This window comes from Triticum dicoccoides, chromosome 3B (assembly GCF_002162155.2).
Source record: "Triticum dicoccoides isolate Atlit2015 ecotype Zavitan chromosome 3B, WEW_v2.0, whole genome shotgun sequence".
NCBI lineage: Eukaryota > Viridiplantae > Streptophyta > Magnoliopsida > Poales > Poaceae > Triticum > Triticum dicoccoides.
In genome coordinates, this window is record NC_041385.1 from 778,090,739 (window position 1) to 778,098,822 (window position 8,084).

Genomic DNA, 8,084 nt, shown 5'->3' on the forward strand with positions numbered 1-8,084 from the left:
CTTTATATAGGGTCCCTAGGGGGGCGCCGGCCCTGGAGATGGGATCTCCAGGGGGGTGGCAGCCAAGGGGGGAGGCTTGCCCCCCAAGGCAAGTGGAGGCGCCCCCCCCCCCCACCCTAGGGTTTCCAACCCTAGGCGCAGGGGGGACCCAAGGGGGGGCGCACCAGCCCGCCAGGGGCTGGTCCCCTCCCCACTTCAGCCCACGGGGCCCTCCGGGATAGGTGGCCCCACATGGTGGACCCCCGGGACCCTTCCGGTGGTCCCGGTACAATACCGGTGACCCCCGAAACTCTCCCGATGGCCGAAACAGCACTTCCTATATATAATTGTTCACCTCCGGACCATTTCGGAACTCCTCGTGACGTCCAGGATCTCATCCGGGACTCCGAAAAACTTTCGGGTTACTGCATATTCATATCTCTACAACCCTAGCATCACCGAACCTTAAGTGTGTACACCCTACGGGTTCGGGAGACATGCAGACATGACCGAGACGCCTCTTCGGTCAATAACCAACAGCGGGATCTGGATACCCATGTTGGCTCCCACATGCTCCTCGATGATCTCATCGGATGAACCACGATGTCGAGGATTCAATCAATCCCGTATACAATTCCCTTTGTCAATCGGTGCGTTACTTGCCCGAGACTCGATCGTAGGTATCCCAATACCTCGTGCAGTCTCGTTACCGGCAAGTCACTTTACTCGTACCGTAATGCATGATCCCGTGACCAGACACTTGGTCACATTGAGCTCATTATGATGATGTATTACCGAGTGGGCCTAGAGATACCTCTCCGTCATACGGAGTGACAAATCCCAGTCTCGATTCGTGCCAACCCAACAGACACTTTCAGAGATACCCGTAGTGCACCTTTATAGCCACCCAGTTACGTTGTGACGTTTGGCACACCCAAAGCACTCCTACGATATCCGGGAGTTGCACAATCTCATGGTCTAAGGAAATGATACTTGACATTTGGAAAAGCTCTAGCGAAACGAACTACACGATCTTTGTGCTATGCTTAGGATTGGGTCTTGTCCATCACATCATTCTCCTAATGATGTGATCCCGTTATCAATGACATCCAATGTCCATAGTCAGGAAACCATGACTATCTGTTGATCAACGAGCTAGTCATCTAGAGGCTTACTAGGGACTTGTTGTGGTCTATGTATTCACACACGTATTACGATTTCCGAATAATACGATTATAGCATGAACAATAGACAATTATCATGAATAAAGAAATATAATAATAACCATTTTATTATTGCCTCTAGGGCATATTTCCAACAGCCCCTCCCCCCAGCTCTCTCTCTCTCTCTCTCTCTAACCGGCTGTATGTGTTCTCTGCAGCAGGTTTGGCCGGAAGCAAGCTGCTTGGCGAGGAGGAGAAGGTGGCCGGAAGCAAGGTGCTCGGCAAGGTGCAGCAGGTTCTCCCCCTGCATTCTCTTTTTTTGTTGTCATCGATGCATGTGTGCTGTTGCTGCTACTGTTTTCAGTTAGAGAAAACTAGAATTGTTCGTTAACAGAATTCAAAGCAAACTATTTTGCATTTCTGTAACTAGTCCATTACTGTAGTCTACAATTTTATTTGAATGCAATGTTGATGGACACAGCAGCAAGTTTATGAAATGAAATGAAAAGATGTCCATAGGAGTCCATTTGGAGTTGCTCCATTGCTTGCAAGATGCTCTATATGTGACTGTATAAAACCTGTAAAAATACGAATACAGCAACATAAAAAAAGAAAATGCTAGCAGTAGCGTGGGGTATTGGAGTAGTAGCAGCGCTGCTAACCAGTAGCGTTTTTTTTTGAAGGGCCATGCTACTAGTATTAGCAGTAGTGATGGACAGAGGCGCGCTACTGCTAGATACAGATAGTAGTAGCGCTGGTTCAAACAAGTGCTACTGCTAAAAAATAGCTGTAGCGCTGTAGCAGTAGCGCGCCTGCCCGCGCTACTAATAGCCAAAAAAACCAGCGCTACTGGTAAGGGTTTTCGTAGTAGTGGCAGCATCAAAAATGAAATCCTCCAGTGTTGTCGCCCCCACTTATCACTGCGGCTTCGGAGAGTTATGAAACATCGGGCTGACTCCGTCGCCTCAAAAGCCCCGTCCATCTAACTGTTACTCCGGTCTCAGCCACCATGACTTTCTCCACCGCTATCTGCGCCATGGAAATCTAGAAACCGACATATGTCTCATGTTGTCAACAAACAACAAAGCTTCACGCCACACCCTCGTGGAACCTCGTTGGCTGATATGAATACAAAAGACTAGAAACTATCTGAGCTAGATATCCTGGGCAAGAACTTCGTCATCAGTTCCAAAACACGTCGATGATCAGATTGAAGAGGACCAATCTTGTAGGATGTTACCGTGAAGCGAAAAGTGCACGAGGACCGCAACTATAAGCATCACGGCAGCAGGCACCCACGCCGCCGCCTAGCCTGCTGCCAGCACCACCATGGTGTCTAGCAGCACATCGGTTAGACATGCACACACATCTCTAGTGACGAACCTGGGGTTGGGATCTTGCGATCCACTGCCCCGCGGGCACCGCCATAACGACCCACCACCAGGCCAAACATCCTCGGTGGAAAGGGCGCCATCGCCACTGCTCCGAGATCCTTGTGCCGCAGATCGAGCAGCACCCCCAACCGAGACTATTGTCCTCGCGAAACCGCCAGAGCGAGGCCGCACTACCGAGAAGAGAAGCCACAGTAGAATATGCTGCCGCTCCAAATCGCCACCGAGCGCTGCCCTTCCCGCTGCGCCACGGTCCCGGCCTATGTCCCCTTCACCAGCGGCGCGAGGGGTTCCCCAACGACCGCCTCTAGAGACAATGAGGGGAGGGGTGGATGTTGGAAATATGCCCTAGGGGCAATAATAAATTGGTTATTATCATATTTCCCTGTTCATGATAATCATTTATTATCCATGCTAGAATTGTATTGATCGGAAACTCAAATACATGTGTGGATACATAGACAACAACATGTCCCTAGTAAGCCTCTACCGGACAAGCTCGTTGATCAAAGATGGCTATGGTTTCCTAGCCATAGACATGAGTTGTCATTTGATAACGGGATCGCATCATTGGGATAATGATGTGATGGACAAGACCCAAACTATAAAAGTAGCATGTGATCGTGTCAAGTTTATTGCTATCTTTTTATGCATGTCAAGTATATGTGCCTATTGAAGGAAATATGCCCTAGAGGCAATAATAAAGTTATTATTTATTTCCTTATATCATGATAAATGTTTATTATTCATGCTAGAATTGTATTAACCGGAAACATAATACATGTGTGAATACATAAACAAACTTAATGTCACTAGTATGCCTCTACTTGAGTAGCTCATTAATCAAAGATGGTTATGTTTCCTAACCATAAACATGAGTTGTCATTTGATTAATGGGATCACATCATTAGTAGAATGATGTGATTGACATGACCCATTCCGTTAGCTTAGTACTTAATCATTTAGTATGTTGCTATTGCTTTCTTCATGACTTATACATGTTCCTAAAACTATGAGATTATGCAACTCCCGTTTACCGGAGGAACACTTTGTGTGCTACCAGACGTCACAACATAACTGGGTGATTATAAAGGAGCTCTACAGGTGTCTCCAAAGGTACATGTTGAGTTGGCGTATTTTGAGATTAAGTTTTGTCACTCCAATTGTCGGAGAGGTATCTCTCGGCCCTCTCGGTAATGCACATCACTATAAGCCTTGCAAGCAATGTAGCTAATGAGTTAGTTACGGAATGATGCATTACATAACAAGTAAAGAGACTTGTCGGTAACGAGATTGAACTAGGTATTGAGATACCGATGATCGAATCTCGGGCAAGTAACATACTGATGACAAAGGGAACAACGTATGTTGTTATGCGGTTTGACCGATAAAGATCTTTGTAGAATATGTAGGAGCCAATATGAGCATCTAGTTTCCGCTATTGGTTATTGACCGGAAACGAGTCTCGATCATGTCTACATAGTTCTCAAACCCGTAGGGTCCGCACGCTTAAGGTTTCGATGACAGTTCTATTATGAGTTTATGAGTTTTGATGTACCGAAGGTAGTTCGGAGTCCCGAATGTGATTACAGACATGACGAGGAGTCTCTAAATGGTCAAGACATGAAGATTGATATATTGGAAGCCTATATTTGGATATTGGAAGTGTTCCGGGTGAAATCGGGATTTTACCGGAGTACACGGAGGTTACCGGAACCCCTCGGGGGCTTAATGGGCTTACATGGGCCTTAGTGGAAATAGAGGGTAGCAAGGGGAGTATGGGGCGCGCCCCCCAAGGCCCAAACTGAATTGGTTTAGGGCAAGGGGGGCCGGCCCCCCTCTTTCCTTCTCCTCCTCTCCCTTTCCTTCCCCCCTTCTCCTAGTCCAACAAGGAAGGAGGGAGTCCTACTCCTAGTGGGAGTAGGACTCCCCATGGCGCGCCCCCTCCTAGGTCAGCCGCCCCGTCCCCCCTTGCTCCTTTATATACGGGGGCAGGGGGGCACCTCTAGACACAACAATTGATCTCTTGATCTCTTAGCCGTGTGTGGTGCCCCTCTCCACCATAGTCCTCCTCGATAATATTGTAGCGGTGCTTAGGCGAAGCCCTGCGACGGTAGAACATCAAGATCGTCACCACGCCGTCGTGCTGACGGAACTCTCCCTCGACACTTGGCTAGATCGGAGTTCGAGGGACGTCATCGAGCTGAACGTGTGCTAGAACTCGGAGGTGCCGTAGTTTCGGTGCTTGATCGGTCGAGCCGTGAAGACGTACAACTACATCAACCGCGTTGTTCTAACACTTCCGCGTTCTTTCTACAAGGGTACGTGGACACACTCTCCCCTCTCGTTGCTATGAATCACCATGATCTTGCGTGTGCGTAGGAATTTTTTTGAAATTACTACGTTCCCCGACAGTGGCATCCGAGCCTGGTTATATGCGTAGACGTTATATGCATGAGTAGAACACAAGTGAGTTGTGGGCGATACAAGTCATACTACTGACCAGCATGTCATACTTTGGTTCGGCGGTATTGTTGGATGAAGTGGCCCGGACCGACATACGTGTATGCTTACGCGAGACTGGTTCTACCGACGTACTTTGCACACAGGTGGCTGGCGGGTGTCAGTTTCTCCAACTTTAGTTGAACCGAGTGTGGCTACGCCCGGTCCTTGCGAAGGTTAAAACAGCACTAACTTGAGAAACTATCGTTGTGGTTTTGATGCGTAGGTAAGAACGGTTCTTGCTCAGCCCATAGCAGCCACGTAAAATTTGCAACAACAAAGTAGAGGACGTCTAACTTGTTTTTGCAGGGCATGTTCTGATGTGATATGGTCAAGACGTGATGCTATATTTTATTGTATGAGATGATCATGTTATGTAACTGAGTTATCGGCAACTGGCAGGAGCCATATGGTTGTCGCTTTATTGTATGAAATGCAAGCGCCCTGTAATTGCTTTACTTTATCACTAAGCGGTAGCGATAGTCGTAGAAGCAATAGATGGCGAAACAACAACGATGCTACAATGGAGATCAAGGTGTCGCGCCGGTGACAATGGTGATCACGACGGTGCTTCGGAGATGGAGATCACAAGCACAAGATGATGATGGCCATATCATATCACTTATATTGATTGCATGTGATGTTTATCCTTTATGCATCTTATCTTGCTTTGATTGACGGTAGCATTTTAAGATGATCTCTCACTAATTATCAAGAAGTATTCTCCTTGAGTATGCACCATTGCGAAAGTTCTTCGTGCTGAGACACCATGTGTTGATCGGGTGTGATAGGCTCTACGTTCAAATACAACGGGTGCAAAACAGTTGCACACGCGGAATACTCAGGTTAAACTTGACGAGCCTAGCATATACAGATATGGCCTCAGAACATGGAGACCGAAAGGTCGAACGTGAATCATATAGTAGATATGATCAACATAGTGATGTTCACCATTGAAAACTACTCCATCTCACGTGATGATCGGACATGGTTTAGTTGATTTGGATCACGTGATCACTTAGATGACTAGAGAGATGTCTGTCTAAGTGGGAGTTCTTTAGTAATACGATTAATTGAACTTAAAATGGCTGGAGAAGAATAGTTCTGTCAGTGAACATATACTCAAAATGTCTGGGTATAGCTGCAAGATGGAGGAGAATAGTTCTATAGCTGCAAGATGGAGGAGAATAGTTCTGTCAGTGAACATATACTCAAAATGTCTGGGTATAATAATCACTTGATTCAACTGGGAGTTAATCTTCCTGATGATAGTGTCATTGACAGAATCCTTCAATCACTACCACCAAGCTACAAGAGCTTCGTGATGAACTATAATATGCAAGGGATGGACAAGACTATTCCCGAGCTCTTCGCAATGTAAAAAGCTGCAGAGGTAGAAATCAAGAAAGAGCATCAAGTGTTGATGGTCAATAAGACCACTAGTTTCAAGAAAAAGGGTAAAGGGAAGAAGAAGGGGAACTTCAAGAAGAACAACAAACAAGTTGCTGCTCAAGAGAAGAAACCCAAATCTGGACCTAAGCCTGAGACTGAGTGCTTCTACTGCAAACAGACTGGTCACTGGAAGCAGAACTGCCCCAAGTATTTGGCGGATAAGAAGGATGGCAACACTAGTAGAAAAGGGGGCAATGGTCCCGGCCGGGCCAGCCCATTAGTCCCAGTTCAGTCCAGAACCGGGACCCATGGGGGCATTGGACCCGGTTCGTGAGCCCCGGGGGCCGGCCGGGCCACGTGGGCCATTGGTCCCGGTTTGTCTGGACCTTTTGGTCCCGGTTGGTGGGACGAACCGGGGCCAATGGGCCTCGCTCCTGGCCCACCACCATTGGTCCCGGTTGGTGGCTTGAACCGGGACAAAAGGCTGCCCTTTAGTCCCGGTTTGTGCCACCAACCAGGACTAAAGAGTTGGTCCTCGTTGCGGTCAGAGTTTAGTCCCACCTCGCCAACCGAAGGGCGCTCACACCGGTTTATAAGCCCCTCCCTCTCTGCCTTGTTGAGCGCCTCTCAAAGTGAAAATAGATGCCCTTATACAGGGAATTTGACCTAAATTCATACTGAATTTCTCTGAAGTTCATAGAAATTTATTATGAATTTAGGTTGAATTCTCTCTATAGGCGCATCTATGCTCATTTTTTTAGTAAAGTTAATCACAAACTTGTGATTCACACAAATTTCAAAGAATTCAAATTTTAACTATTCATGCCACCAACCGGGACCAATGATATGCCTATATATACCATGCCAAAATGAAAGAGAGGCGCAATGCTCACCTGCACGTTGCTTAGCTTCAGGCCAACGTGCAGGTGAGCACTGCGCTTCTCCCTTCATTGTCTCTACACTCAGGGCTTATAAACCGCTACGAGTGCCTCTCGCTTGGCGAGGTGGGACTAAAAAACAGCTGCAGAAAGAATCAACTACAAAACTCTTTTACCGGTTCATGCCATGAACCGGTACTAAAAGGTGCTCGTGGGGCGCCAGCCTTAAAACCTGTACCAAATAAAATGCCTTTGTAACAGCCTTAGAACTGGTACTGAAGGAATCAACTAAAAAGCTTTTATAAACCTCTAGTATTATTGAAACTAAAATTATATAGAATTTTGTTACAAACTTTAATATCAAAAAGAATTATCATAAAAGAAAATAAATAAGTAATTAGAATTCTATTCAAAACATTAAAAGCAAAAAGAATTATCATAAAAGAAAATAAATAAGTAATTAGAATTTTTTTACAAACTTTAATAGCAAAAAGAATTATCATAAAAGAAAATAAATAAGTAATTAGAATTCTGTTCAAAACATTAAAAGCAAAAAGAATTATCATAAAAGAAAATAAATAAGTAATTAGAATTTTGTTACAAACTTTAATAGCAAAAAGAATTATCATAAAAGAAAATAAATAAGTAATTAGAATTCTGTTCAAAACATTAAAAGCAAAAAGAATTATCATAAAAGAAAATAAATAAGTAATTAGAAACAAAAAAGAAAGCAAAAAAACTGGGAAAAAATTAAAAACAAGTGCCACCTACAGGGCCAC